Below are 14,825 nucleotides of genomic sequence, written 5' to 3'. Positions count from 1 at the left end.
AGAGTCCCCTGCAGGGTCAGGCTGAGGATGGGTCTGTGGGATTTAGAACCCCCCACTACCAGAGCCAGGCGGCACTAGGGGTAAAGAACCTGCCTGCTAATGCAGGCGTAAGAGACGCAGGATCCATCCCTGGGCTGAGAAGATCCCCCAGAGGAAGGCATGGCAACCCACTCCAGCATTCTTGCCTGGAGAGTCCCCATGGACAGAGGAGCCTGGCGGCTACAGTCCATGGGGTCACAGAAAACCAGACATGACTGAAGCGACTGAGCACACACACTCCCCCAAAGCCTCTTCAGTGTTCTGCTTCCCACGCTTCCTAACCAGTTCCTCCTCTGATGGTCTCACGGATCCTCATCTCTAAATCTGGCTCTGGGGAACCTGGCCTGAGAGAGCGGCACGCTGCTGGCCCAGGCAAATTCTCTTGCTTCCGTGGGCCTGTTAGCCCACGCCATGCTCCCCACGACGCGCCAGCCTCTTTAGCTTGGGATGTGAGCCCTTGGCTAACAGATCTGTATCCGCCACTCGGCTTTCTTCCCTCATCAGTCCCTGCGTTACCCTTAGGTTCCAGCAGCTCCAAACTCTAACCGGTGAAGACACGGACTATTTTGCATGCCGATGCGTCCCTGCGCTGATCGCTCTGCTGACAGTACCCTCCCACTCTTGTCCATCTCGAAAACTCCCATTTCAGTCATAAAACACAACCTTTTCAAGAAACCTGTCTTCAAATGAATGGATAAAGAAGCTGAGCTACACATGCACAATGGGATATTACTCGTCCATAAAAAGGAAAGCATTTGAGTCAGTTCTGGTGAGGCAGATGAATCTAGGGCCTGTTACACAGAGTGCAGTAAGTCAGAAAGGAAAATAACAAATACCACATATTAACACATATATGTGGAATCTAGAAAGACGGTACTGATGAACCTATTTGCAGGGCAGCAGTGGAGATGCAGACATGCAGAGCAGACTTGGGACAGAGTAGGGGAAGGAGAGGGTGGAACAAATTGAGAGACGAGTGTTGAAATACATACATTACCATGTGGAGAGCAAAGCTGTTGCTGTTCAGTTGCTCAGTCGCTCAATCATGTCCGACTCTTTGTGACCCCGTGGTCTGCAGCACGCCAGACTGCCCTGTCCAGCACCAACTCCTGGAGCTTGCTCAAACTCATGTACATTGAGACGGTGATGCCATCCAGCCATCTCGGTCTCTGTCGTCCCCTTCTCCTCCTGACTTCAGTCTTTCTCAGCGTAACAGTCAGCTCTTTGCATCAGTATTTTGGTGGCCAAAACATTGGAGTTTCAGCTTCAGCATCAGTCCTTCCAATGAATATTCAGGACTGATTTCCTTCAGGATAGACTGGTGGGATCTCCTTGCAGTCCAAGGGACTCTCAAGAGTCTTCTCCAACACCGCAGTTCAAAAGCATTAATTCTTCAGCGCTCAGCTTTCTTTATAGTCCAACTCTCACATCCATATCTGACTACTGGAAACACCATAGCTTTGACTATATGGACCATTGTTTGCAAATTAATGTCTCTGCTTTTTAATGTGCTGTCTAGGTTTGTCATAGCTTTCCTTCCAAGGAGCAAGTGTCTTAATTTCATGGCTGCAGTCGCCATCTGCAGTGATTTCAGAACCCAAGAAAATAAACAAACAGATAAGCAGTGGGATTTGCTGTATGATGCAGGGAGCCCGAGCTCTGTGCTCTGTGACACAGAGAGGTGGGATGTGGTGGGATGTGGAAAGGAGGTTCAGGAGGGAGGGGGCGTATGCACACCTATGGCTGACTCATGCTGATGTGTGGCAGAAACAGCACAATATGATAAAGCAGTCATCCTCCAATTAAAAATTAAAAAAAGAAGCCTGCCTTGCGTCTCTACATCAGTGGTCCCCAGCCTTTTGTCACCAAGGACTGGTTTCATGGAATCCAATTTTTCCGCAGATTGGGGCAGGAGGGGGAAGGGTTCAGGATGATTCGAGTGTGTGACGTTTATCATGCACTTCATTTCTATTATTATCGCTTCAGATCCACCCCAGATTGTCAGGCATCAGATCCCGGAGACTGGGGACCCCTGCTCTAAATCCACCAAAAGAAAAAAATCTCTATTACAGAGATTTAATCCTTCCATCTCTGCGCTTTGTTTTCGCCTTCGCATAGTTCTACTTTGTTTTAAGCGTACTCAATTTTAATGTGTTTACCTGCCTTTACTATTGGATAAGAAATTCTTCGTTAACAAAAACTGTGCTTGCCCCACCCTGTTCTTGGTGCCTAGCAAATAATTAATAGCATGGTGAAGTTTGCATTATTTTCCTCTTTGAGAACTTTTTTCATCATCTTCCAACTTGACCAAATCCTAATTACCCTTCAGTTTACACTCTTGATAGTAATATATTTTCATAAACATTCTAATGTATGCATATTTTAAATTCCTATATAAGGTTAGTATTCTGGAATTCTTATAGTCTTTGGTGCTTTTTTGGCCATTTCCTCCATTTCCCACTTTATCAGTTCTGTATCATTTGAATATATATCTCCTCAAGGAGGTCAAGGACTATATCATATTTGTCTCCTTGATTCCTTCTAAAATGCCCTTGATAAGTATGTGTCAGATGAATGAGTGAATAAAACAAAAGAACAAAACACAACTCTTTCTTTCCTGATATTACAGAGTTCTTTAAATGCAGACTTAGGACATAAACTTTCTTATGTCTCCAACAGGGAGTAGTCCCTTACAGATGCTCAATAAGTATCTACTGAATTATTAAGTGTTTTAACAGTCAATTTCTACATGAGTTGATTCCATATTACCTTATTTTACAGGAGGCAGAAAGTAAGTTATGGGGACTTGTCTAGAATTTCAAAAAGCTTCAGTGAGAAACTATAGGGATCACAACTTTTGCTTCATGGCCAAGAATTTACTCCAAAAAACTCACAGTCACTCAGTCTCTTTAAATTACATGTAGTCAGCTTCCCGCTATATCTTACAGTATTAATCTAATGTATTATTCAAGAGAAACTGACACTCCATCAACAAGTCCCCGCTGGTGATAATATCGTCACCATCAAGGCTGTCACCAAAGAGCCTGTCTACGGAAACAGGGAGGGGTCTGAGCCAACTATTCAAAAGAACAATGTATCTTTTTAGTGCCTACTGTATGCTAGGCATTGTGCGGGATGGTTTATTTACATTAGCTTGTTTCTTCCTCAACAAGACTTTGGGAAAACATTCTAGTGTTGTAATTAAGGTACAGGTAACTAGAAAGTGAAAAGTGAAAGTGTTAGTCACTCAGTCGTGTCTGACTCTTTGCACACCCAGGGACTGTAGCCCACCAGGCTCCTCTGTCCATGGAACTCTGAGGCAAGAATACTGGAGTGGGCTGCCATTCGATTCTCCAGGGGGTCTTCTGACCCAGGAGGTCTTCATGTTTCTTAGTCTCCTGCATTGGCAGGCGGGCTCTTTACCACTGAGGCTCCAGGGGAGCACATTGAAGTTAGAGAAGCTCTGTCCTAGGACATGTTTTACAGCACATACAACGTTCCACAATAATAATTCTCATGATTTATTAACACTTTCTCTCTTCCAACAGAAGTGAAAATCAATAATCAATTGCTAGTAATCAAAAAGTTATGTGATTGAAATAGCAGCCACTTATCTGTCACCGACACTGCACGAGGCAGTGTATCAGGGGTCAGAGATGCCAACATCTGTAAGGGCGGATCCTGCCTCTAAGGGTCCCGAGGTCAGTGCAGGGGTTCTTAACCTGGGACCATAGATTGTCCACTCCCCGACAACCGGCAACCTGCCCCAGCAACACATACGTTGTATTTTCACTGTGTGTGTGTGAACAAGTGCAGAGTTCTCACCTGCATTTCAAGTCAAAGATCCATAAGTATTAGCAGATTTCCAGAGGTAACTAAAACTTACATCTTTAGTATCAGAAATAAAAGTTAGACTTGGGTCACTAATGCTAACATAGAGGAAAATCACTCTAAAAATTTTACTTGAGTCTAATGTAGTTATATCTACATACTATACAAGGTAGATATACACAAACACATGCATATACACAATATATATATATCTGTGTGTATCTGTGAACACCTGACTATGTTCTATTTCTCTTTGGCTATTAGTCCTTATGAATAACAACACAATAGTAATAATGGGGAGCTGATACTTACTGAAATTCTACTGGGTGCCAAATGTAATTTTGAGCCTTGAATTAACTTACTTAAGTAAATGACAATTAAGAATGATGTGAAAATTAGGAAGTATTTTTATTTTACAAATTAGTGAGCTGAGGCCGAAGTGGTAAGCAAATTGCTCTAGACCACCCAACTAAAGCGTGAAGGTGCCAGGACTCAGTCGTGAACAGAGTGTAGACCCTCAGCCAGCATCCAGCCTGTGAATAAACAGGAGAGAGGTGATCACTCGCAGTGAGGACAAGACTGAGCTGCTGATCGAACCAGGAAGGAAGAGAAACTATTTACAAGTGATGCCTACCCATTTCCCCTTGCACTGTTACAAGCCTGACAGGTTCTTTAAATTTGTCACTGCAATTTGCCGGACATATGTGCTTGAATTAAATATGTATTTGCCTGAGCATGTAAGACACTTCTATCTGTATATATATGGATAGATACACGCATACATATATGCAGACACACGTACATATTAGTGGTCTTAACCCAGAAAGAAAATCGGTTTCTCTTTCCATTTCTTTAGCTGAACTTTTCTGCACATTCCAGGGTAACCAGCTCCCTTGTTCTAGCATGGTTCTCAACCACATGCATCAAAATTACTGGAGGGGCTTATTAATAATTCAAATATCTGAAACCCTCCTTGACCTACTGAAAAACTATCTTCAGGTTTAGGGCCCAAGTAACTACAACTTTTAACAAGCTTTGAGAATATATACTTTTTAAACAAACCCCTGAGGTGATTAAGTTTGGGAGTAAATGCTCTTTATTGACCCTTTATAAGCGGCTGCAAATTACCTGGCCATCTTATTAAAGGCAGCTTCAGGTTCAGACTAAACCTCAAGTTTGAGGAGGAAAGGAGCACCCTGGACTTGGGAGGCGCCGGTGGGGATGTTCTGCTTTGGTGGGTGTTTGATATGAAGCAAATGAAAACGGGTCATTCATTCCAGGCAGGAGGACTGCTCCGCGTCTTTAAAAGCAGCGTTCCCTTTGCGGCTCGCCAGCCTGGTTACTTGTTAGAGCACAAAATGATCGTCTAAATGTTAACATGTTGTCATTAAAGAATGATGACCACTTTCAAAGTACAAGAAATCCCTGACATCCTGTAAAGGGGTGATGGAAGAGGTAATATTTTATTCATCCCAAGGCTTCATTAGCAATTCTTCTTTAAGGCAGCTGGATTCTAGCATCTCATCCAAAGAGCTTTGACTGGTGTAGTAATTAGTTAGGCCTAGAACTCGTGAGGGTGTATTGGCAAGGAGCAGCCTTAGTGCGAAGCAAAGAAGCACCTTCAGTGGAAGCGTGGGCAATGTCTTTTGCAGACTGAAATCCGATTCCGGAAGCATGCTGACAGGAGAAGCTGACCGTGTTGGGGGTCGGGAAGAAACAGGGTGCAGGAAAGCAATCTGGTCCCCTGAACGTGCTGCCGGCATGTCCAGTGATTGTGTAATAACACCTGTTACGGTAACAGAACAACAGCAAGAATTGCGATCATCGCCACCATCCTCACCACGCTGTGGCAGTTTACAAGTGATGACCTGAAAGTGAAATTTGTTCAGTGATGTCCGACTCTTTGCAACCCCACGGACTATACAGTCCATGGAATTCCCCAGGCCAGAATACTGGAGGGGGTAGCCCTTCCCTTCTCCAGGGGATCTTCCCAACCCAGGGATCGAACCCAGGTCTCCCACACTGCAGGAAGATTCTTTACCAGTTGGGCCACTTTATAAATGATAAAAAACCCAACTCAAATTGGCTTAAGACTAAGAAAGAGTAACTCACTGGCTTACATAACAGTTTAAATGTGTAAGTGGACTGAGGAGCTTCAACGAGGAAGGCGGTGTTTCTCCCTCTCCTCCTGCCATTTTTATTTCTCTGTCTTGCTTCCTGGAACCGTGTCTGTCTTACACAGACACTCTCCACATGAAGGCCTGTATAGGAGCTCCATATGTTTGCAAATAGCATCCCCAGAGGAATTCCAATAATTACGGGAAATTTTCCCTTGGAAAGAAATACAGGGAACAGAAAACAGGGCTTAGGCCGGGCCAGAAGCGGCCCCCGTACTCGTAAGAAAACCCTCTCATTAGTGGGGCCTTTGGTACAGTACTCGGAAGGCTGGATCCAGGAGCTGTAAATAATCAGCCCCAGGCAAAATCTGCTCTGAACCAACCTTAGAAATGTTAAAGACAAAGACTTGAAAAGATCAAAGTATTTATAAGTCATTTAACTTAATTCCAGAACAGAGCTCAAGATCTGAGGAATACAGAATTACGCAGCACTCAAAAAGATTAAATCCATTTGATATCGTCTTTTTCCTTTTTTGAAAGTGAAAGTGAATGTGAAAGTGTTAGTTGCTCGGTCACATCCGACCCCATGCAGCCCCGTGAACTATAGCCCACCAGGCTCCTCTGTCCACGGGATTCTCTGGGCAGGAATTCTGGAGTGGGTAACCATTCCTTTCTCCAGGGGATTTTCCTCACCCAGGGATCAAATCCTGTCTTGCACTGAAGACACATTCTTTCCCACTGAGCCACAGGGAAGCCCTTTTCTTTCTTAGTGGCATGTAAAATGAATTGGTAATATTTTAACCAACGGTGTCTTAGGGTTGATGAAATACGGTTTAATTATAAGCGAGCCTTCCCTGACTTTTCCCATTTTCCAAATCATGCTGCTCCACTGAGTGTCTCACAACATCCAAATACCACTGTTGTTTCAGTCCAGAGTTCTCCCTCCGGGTCTCATCAGCTCTGGAGCTGACAACTGGCCCATGTGTCGCGGCATGTCAGAAAGCTCAAACTCCTTTTTTTTTATTAACAACTTCAAAGCCTCAGCTCGGGTTTCCCTGTGGCTCAGTGGTAGAGAATCTCCTGCTAAAGCAGGAGACCCGTGTTCCATCCCTGGGTTGGGAAGATTCCCTGGAGAAGGAAATGGCATCCCACCCCAATATTCTTGCCTGGGAAATCCCATGGATGGAGGAGCTTGGTGGGCTACGGTCCATGGGGTCAAAAAAGTGTCAGACACGATTGAGCAACGGAGCACACACACAACCTCAGCTGAGATGCCTGGATACAACGTGTCTCACAAACAAAAGGAATAATGTATGGAGAGAAAAAGTTAATTGGAAAGCTGACTGTAGACAAATTAATTTAGAAAAAAAGTGAGTGGTAAAGATGTCATTGCTGTGACCAGAGCCCCAGTCCTGCAGATTCAGCATGTGGTCTGGGTCTCCTCTATTGAAAATAGTCAATCCCTAGGTGTCATCCACAGACAGCTTCCCAAGGGGCCTTTCAAAAAGTAGCAATAATAATACAGTAAGTCTCCTCTCTACCACATTTCATATAAAAGAGTGGGCTGAAGCCCTTCCAATTTGTATATTTGTATACAGTGTGTATGGGTATGTGAGGGAAAAACATGTCACATCTTGAGAAATGCTGACAACCATCCATTTCTTTTTTAAAAAAATATATGTACAGACTATTCTCTCCATCCCCTCCCTTCAGTATTTCTTTAATTGATTTATCACTTCAGTGCCATAAAGTGATAAAAAGCTAAGCCAAGAACAATCAGTTAAAACCCAGACATTTTCTTGGTGACAGTGTACCTAAGTTTCAAGCACTCTCTTTTAATATTCCACCCAGAATCACATCCCTGAATATTGCAGGGTGAAGTGACTAGTTAGCAGCTAATGGGGATGGGGAGGGGCGGGAGTGGCCAGGATGCCTTGCCCAAACAGCAAGATCGGGAAACAGCTGAGGATAGAGTAGGTTCCTCAGACGCAAACACTTATCATGGGCTTGATAACACACAAAGGGCAAACCTATTGAAAAGCATGCCTCCTGTCAAAGGAACAGCTCAGGACTCGTCAGGTGAAGCTGTTGCTTTTGACGGAGCAAATTTTGTGCTTCCTAGAAACTCTTTGCAATAGGTAATGCTTACCTGGCATCTCACCAAGTCTACTCTATGACAGGAAAATTTGATCCCCTTTTCCTCCAAATTATGGAGCAGACTGGCAGGAATTTAAGTTTGCTCCTCCCAGAAAATGGCTTGCAAGACGAGAATCTGGTGGTCCATATAATAGGGTTCTTTCCAGGCTGCACTGACATTTAGAAATAATTAAGGTCACAAGTATATTCTTTTTTGAAGAAGTTGTATAGTACTTTCTATGTGCTAACACTCATTTAGCCACTTTATAAAGGTTTGATCCTGTGGGATGATACTGTTATTATCTCCATTTTACTGATGAGAAAACTGAGCTGTGAAGGATAGACTATTTTACAGCCAGACTGAGAAACTTCTGTGCTTTTTCTCTGGGGCTTCTGGATGTCCAGCTGTGACTCCTGGCTGAAACAAAGGCTGTGGGCTTTGTGATGTGCTATATAAAGTCATGAAATCCAGCAGACGCTCCTTGAGCTAGTTCCTCCACTGATGCTACAACTGACCTCAACAATTAGGTCAGTTTGGCTAAAAACTGGGAACTTCTGCCTTGAGCTTTCCTGAAGCCAAGACTTGTGTAAGAATCACAGATTTTATTGGGAGAGAAAGAGCAACGGTCCCGAGTGAACGAGGACCCCGAGGAGCTCATCCCTGGATGTCTCCTGGAGCCCCAGTGCTCGGCTCCACTCTCTTTCTCTTCCTGCATTGTGTCACATGTTTTCAAGCAAAAGCTTCATGGGAGAGACTTCCTGGGTGGTTCAGTGGATAACACTCCGAGTTCCCAATGCAGAAGGCCTAGGTTTGATCCCTGCTCGACGACGGGCTTCCCTGGTGGCTCAGACAGTAAAGAATCTGCCTGCCAATGCAGGAGACTCAGGTTTGATTCCTGGGTTGGGAAGATCCCCTGGAGAAGGGAATGGCTGCCCACTCCAATATACTTGTAGGGAGAATCCCATGAACAGAGAAGCCTGGCAAGCTCCAGTTCATGGGGTTGTAGAGTCAGACATGACTGAGACTTTTTTCACCCAAAAAGAAGAGACCAGAGACCCCACCCCTCTCTCTCCACCCTGTGAGCACACAGCAAGGGGGCCACTGCCTTCAAACAAGGAAGCAGCTTCTCCCCAGACACCCAACGAGCCAGAACCTTGATCTTGGACTTCCCAGCCTCCAGAAGTGTGAGAAATAAATGATTGTTATTTAAGCCACCCAGGCAGTGGTGTTCTGTTGTAATGTGGGTGTGTGCTCAGTCATGTCCCACTCTGCGACCCCATGGACTTCAGTCCCCCAGGCGCCTCTGTCCATGGGATTCTCCAGACAGGAGTACTGGAGTGGGCTGCCATTTCCGTTACAATAGCCCAGACAGAATAGTACAATGACCCGCACCCCCCACCCTCCAGGGCTGTTAAGAGGACCCAGCAAAGACCTAAAGAGCTTGGTAGCTCATCATTACCCGCTCCAGGAGCCCCCGCCTGAGAAGGAAGTCAGTGTGAGAAAACAGAAGGAGGGAAAGAGAGGGGGACCGGGAGGCCGGAGCCAATCATCTAATCAAGGGCCGAGGCAGCCTTTGCTCAGTCCTCTTTGAGCTGGGCTTTTGTCGTTTACACTGAAAAAGTTCTGACAAAAATGCTGAGCTCATTCCTGTAGGGTTTCTGGGGACTCTTCAGCCTCCTCGCTTCCCTGGAGTCATGCCCACCCTCTCCGTACACCCTTATCCCATTTTGACTTGATGAAAACGTCAGTTCACTAATAGGACCCTGTTTTCAGTCTTTGAATGTTTGCTTCCTGACCAATGGGACTTTTGGCTTTTTTTTTTTTAATGCTCAAGAGTTCTTTATACTATAATCTCTCCATTATTCTAGACAAATCTCAACCAGACTAAAGTTTTCCAAAACCCTTAATTAAACTTCATGAACTACTTCTTTGGAGAGAGCTTTAAGCAGCCACCATGGTCAAATATTTTATGATCTTTTCCAGGCGTGCAGGGGAAGGAAGATGAGAGGCGCCGTAAACAACCAGTCGCCCATGGCGCTCGACTTGGGAGATGAGACTGTCAAGGGGGAAACAGTACATATAAAAGTGAAAAACGACCTGCATGCCAGCCCAAGGGTGTTTGTGTTGAACTTAGAGTGGAAATTTGGAAAAGCTCAACAAAAGCTTTAAATGAAGAAGAGATGCTACTGTGTCCAAGAGGTTTTCTCTGGAGGTGGGCTTGTTTTGCATGAAAGGAGGGTTCCTGCACGTGGGTGAGCCTGAGAAAGCCAAGAATCTTAGCTCATTATTTGATTCCCTCCATGGAAGCCAAGTCCAAACCACCCTCTGGAGGTGCCTCGCTGTGAGAACCCTCGAGACGCAGCATAACGATGATACTGGCATCACCCCATCATCACGGGGGCGCTCGCCCACTTAAAACATGGAAGAAACTGGGCTAAACACTGCACTGTAGTCTCACAAAAATGTGCAGGGCTGAGTAATATCAGCATCTCTGTTTTACATATTTTAAGGCAGGTTCCAGTATTGATGGTTAAGTCAGCCTGTGCTTGAGTCAAGATTTAACCTAAGTCTCTGACTTCAGAATCCCTTTTGAGGGCAGACAAGCCCTTCATACATTGAATGTATCTCGTACGGCTGTTTCCTAACTCAAGCCATCATCTTTTACATACACCACATACATGTCTCACACGTGCCCACGTGTGCTTACCCTGCCCCGCTGTAAGAGCGCCAGTCTTCTTTATTCACATTCCTACCACTTAGAGTTAGAAGGAGGCCCAGACATAGCCCAAGAGTAAGTCATGATCTGAGTCAGCTGAGGCAATTGCCTCCTCTTTCTTTGATTGGCTTGGAAAGCGGTCTATGAACCAATTCTGTCAAATGAGATACAGTGAAAATCCATTGCCAGGGCTTCATAAAGTGTTTCTTAGCTCTTAGGAAAAGGAGATTCAAGAATAGATAGGATTGTTCTTTTCTTTTCTTTTTTCTGCTCTTGAACAATGAGGTGTTTAGGAGCCCCTGCAGCTATTTTGTGATCACGAGGGAAGTGAGACGGCACGCCAAGCGTGACAAGGCAGAAAGTCAGGAAGGAGTTGAATTCCTAACAGCATCATCGACCTTCTTAGCTGGCCAAGCAGGCGCTGCCTCAACTTGAGATTTAGCATTTGAAAAATAAGTGTATTTATTGAATCACTGTGACTTGAGTCTGGTACAACTTGCAGTGAGAGACTTTTAAAGATACCCTAATACTTCAGAGCGTACTTGCGAGGATTCTAGTAAACGGAACATCCTTTGATTTACACTCTCTGACCTCTTCTCACTTTTGACGCTTCCTCTCCTCAGGCCGGGCTTGCCGCACACATGTCCTCAGGCCACAGTGGCCTGTTATTGACTAGAATCAATTTTCCCTCACAAAAACAAAGGAGCACAACCCAAGCTAACAGGATTTGTGATATTACACATACGTACATGTAATGATGATATTATACTACATGTAATCATATACATGGGTGCGGCCCCCATCTTGCTGGACTCCTTATTCCTGCAACGGCTTTGAGGTAGGAAGCAACAAGGCTGAGGAACCTCAAACAGCAAGGACTTTTGAGTGACCTTTAGGAGCTCTGGGCGACCTCGAGCAGTCTGTCCAAGAAACTGAAGCCCTTGGTGCCACAGAAGCACGTAAAGGAGCCCTGCCAACGGTGTGAGTTTGGAATAGATCCTTCCATCCTCGAGCTTTCAGATGAGTCCTCAGCTCTACTGCCATCTGAAATACAGCTTCACAGGGCACCCAGCTGGGACTCCTCACCACAGAAACTGCGGGAAATGCACATGAGCTGTTACACACCATTCCTCTTGTTTTTCTGAAACAATAGAAATGAGATTTGAGCACTTGAATAACCTTAAAAGTAAGCACCTGCTTAAACTTTGCATTCTAGGCACCTTGCCTCCTCACCCTAGTTCAGACTTTGAGGTAACATAATGTTTTCAGCTATGGAGTTTGTGAGAAGGATTCCATAGAACTGAATCATAGCTTGCCTATTCTGTTCAATTAAGCTGACATTGCTTCCCCCCCACCGCCCCCTATAAAGGGTTAGGGCTTCCCCAATGGCTCAGAGGTTAACAGTTCACCTGCAATGCAGAAGTTTGCTGCAGATGCAGGTTCCATCCCTGGGTTGGGAAGATCCCCTGGAGGAGGGCATGGCAAGTCTTGCCTGGAGAATCCCATGGACAGAGGAACCTGGTGAGCTACAGTCCATGGGGTCTCAAAGAGCCAGACACTGAAGTGACTTAGCACTCATGCATAAAGTGTTAACAGAGAAGGCGATGGCACCCCACTCCAGTACTCTTGCCTGGAAAATCCCATGGACGGAGGAGCCTGGTAGGCTGCAGTCCATAGGGTCGCTAAGAGTCAGGCACGACTGAACGACTTCACTTTCACTTTTCACTTTCATGCATTGGAGAAGGAAATGGCAACCCACTCCAGTGTTCTTGCCTGGAGAATCCCAGGGACGGGGAGCCTGGTGGGCTGCCGTCTATGGGGTCGCACAGAGTCGGACACGACTGAAGTGACTTAGCAACAGGATAAAGTGTTAAACACAAAGCAATTAAGAATATTTAGTGCTTTGTACTGTTAACTAATTACACTTTATAAAAAGCATAATTCTTTAAAATACCAGTAATTCCTTAGTTTATTTTATTCATTTTCCCAACCCTCTGTGTGCACAGCCTAAGAAAGTGCCTATGCTATGTCTTACCTCTCTAGCAGCTCATGGCAAAACCCAGAGCTCAAGGAAAGAATCTGGCAGCAGTGGTCAGGATTTCTAAGGTGGTTCTTTTTTTTTAATCTTTCCAGGTGGTTCAGTGAGTAAAAAATCTGGCTGCAATACAGGAGACACAGGAGACATGGGTTTGATCCCTGGGTCAGGAAGATCCCCTGGAGAAGGAAATGGCAACCCACTCCAGTATTCTTGCCTGGGAAACCCATGAACAGAGGAGCCAATCCAGGGGGTCCCAAGAGTCAGACACAACTCAGCAACTAAACCACCACCACATGTCCCTTACCTGAAAAATGGGGAGATTAATAAGACCCTCCACATGGTGAGCCTTTAAAATTAATACCAGTAAAGTTCTTAACACAGAACTTGGAATAGAATATGCAGTCGATAAATAAATACTGATAGAAAACATTTAATAAACATTGATTATGTGTTGGATACAGAACCAAAGCCTTATTAACTTTAGCCCATTGAACTTTTATACAAACATGCAGCTGTATTGAACCCATCTTACAGATGGAAACACTGATCCCTAGGAGAGCAAGCATCTTGCCCAGGGTCCCACAGATGATAAATTGTTCAAAAGGAAGCAATCCAATATCAGGGTCGACCTCACCATGCTCCCTGCCTGTCCCCACTGCCCACTGTTAACTGCTACTTTTTAGCTGAAAATTTGTTTTTCTTCCTTCCCTCCCTCCCTCACTCCCTCCTTTACAATGGGCCTGTCTGGCAGCATTCGGTGACCTGTATTATTAGGTTATGATACACATAAGATCCCTTGTCACCCTGCTTATTTAACTTCTATGCAGAGTACATCATGAGAAACGCTGGACTGGAAGAAACACAAGCTGGAATCAAGACTGCCAGGAGAAATATCAATAACCTCAGATATGCAGATGACACCACCCTTATGGCAGAAAGTGAAGAGGAACTCAAAAGCCTCTTGATGAAAGTGAAAGTGGAGAGTGAAAAAGTTGGCTTAAAGCTCAACATTCAGAAAGTGAAGATCATGGCATCCAGTCCCATCACTTCTTGGGAGATAGATGGGGAAACAGTGGAAACAGTGTCAGACTTTATTTTTCTGGGCTCCAAAATCACTGAACATGGTGATTGCAGCCACGAAATTAAAAGACGCTTACTCCTTGGAAGAAAAGTTGTGACCAACCTAGATAGCATATTGAAAAGCAGAGACATTACTTTGCCAACAAAGGTCCATCTAGTCAAGGCTATGGTTTTTCCTGTGGTCATGTATGGATGTGAGAGTTGGACTGTGAAGAAGGCTGAATGCCGAAGAATTGATGCTTTTGAACTGTGGTGTTGGAGAAGACTCTTGAGAGTCCCTTGGACTGCAAGGAGATCCAACCAGTCCATTCTGAAGGAGATCAGCCCTGGGATTTCTTTGGAAGGAATGATGCTAAAGCTGAAACTCCAGTACTTTGGCCAGCTCATGGGAAGAGCTGACTCATTGGAAAAGACTCCGATGCTGGGAGGGATTGGGGGCAGGAGGAGAAGGGGACAACAGAGGATGAGATGGCTGGATGGCATCACTGACTCGATGGACGTGGGTCTGAGTGAACTCTGGGAGTTGGTGATGGACAGGGAGGCCTGGCGTGCTGCGATTCATGGGGTCGAGAAGAGTCGGAGACGACTGAGCGACTGAACTGAACTGAAGATCCCTGGAGAAGGAGATGGCAGCCCGCTCCCGTATTCTTGCCTGGAGAATCTCATGGACAGAGGAGCCTGGCGGGCTACCATGCACGGGGTCACAAAGAGTGAGACACGACTGAGCGACTTAGCGTGCATACACACACACGCGCGCACAGACGCACACACACACGCACGCATGCGTGCGCACACACACACACGCACACACACACAGACGCACACACACACACATGCACACAAACATGCACGAGATGTGTCTCAGAC

This window comes from Bos javanicus, chromosome 13 (genome assembly GCF_032452875.1).
Source record: "Bos javanicus breed banteng chromosome 13, ARS-OSU_banteng_1.0, whole genome shotgun sequence".
NCBI lineage: Eukaryota > Metazoa > Chordata > Mammalia > Artiodactyla > Bovidae > Bos > Bos javanicus.
Note: the sequence above shows the minus strand (reverse complement) of the source record.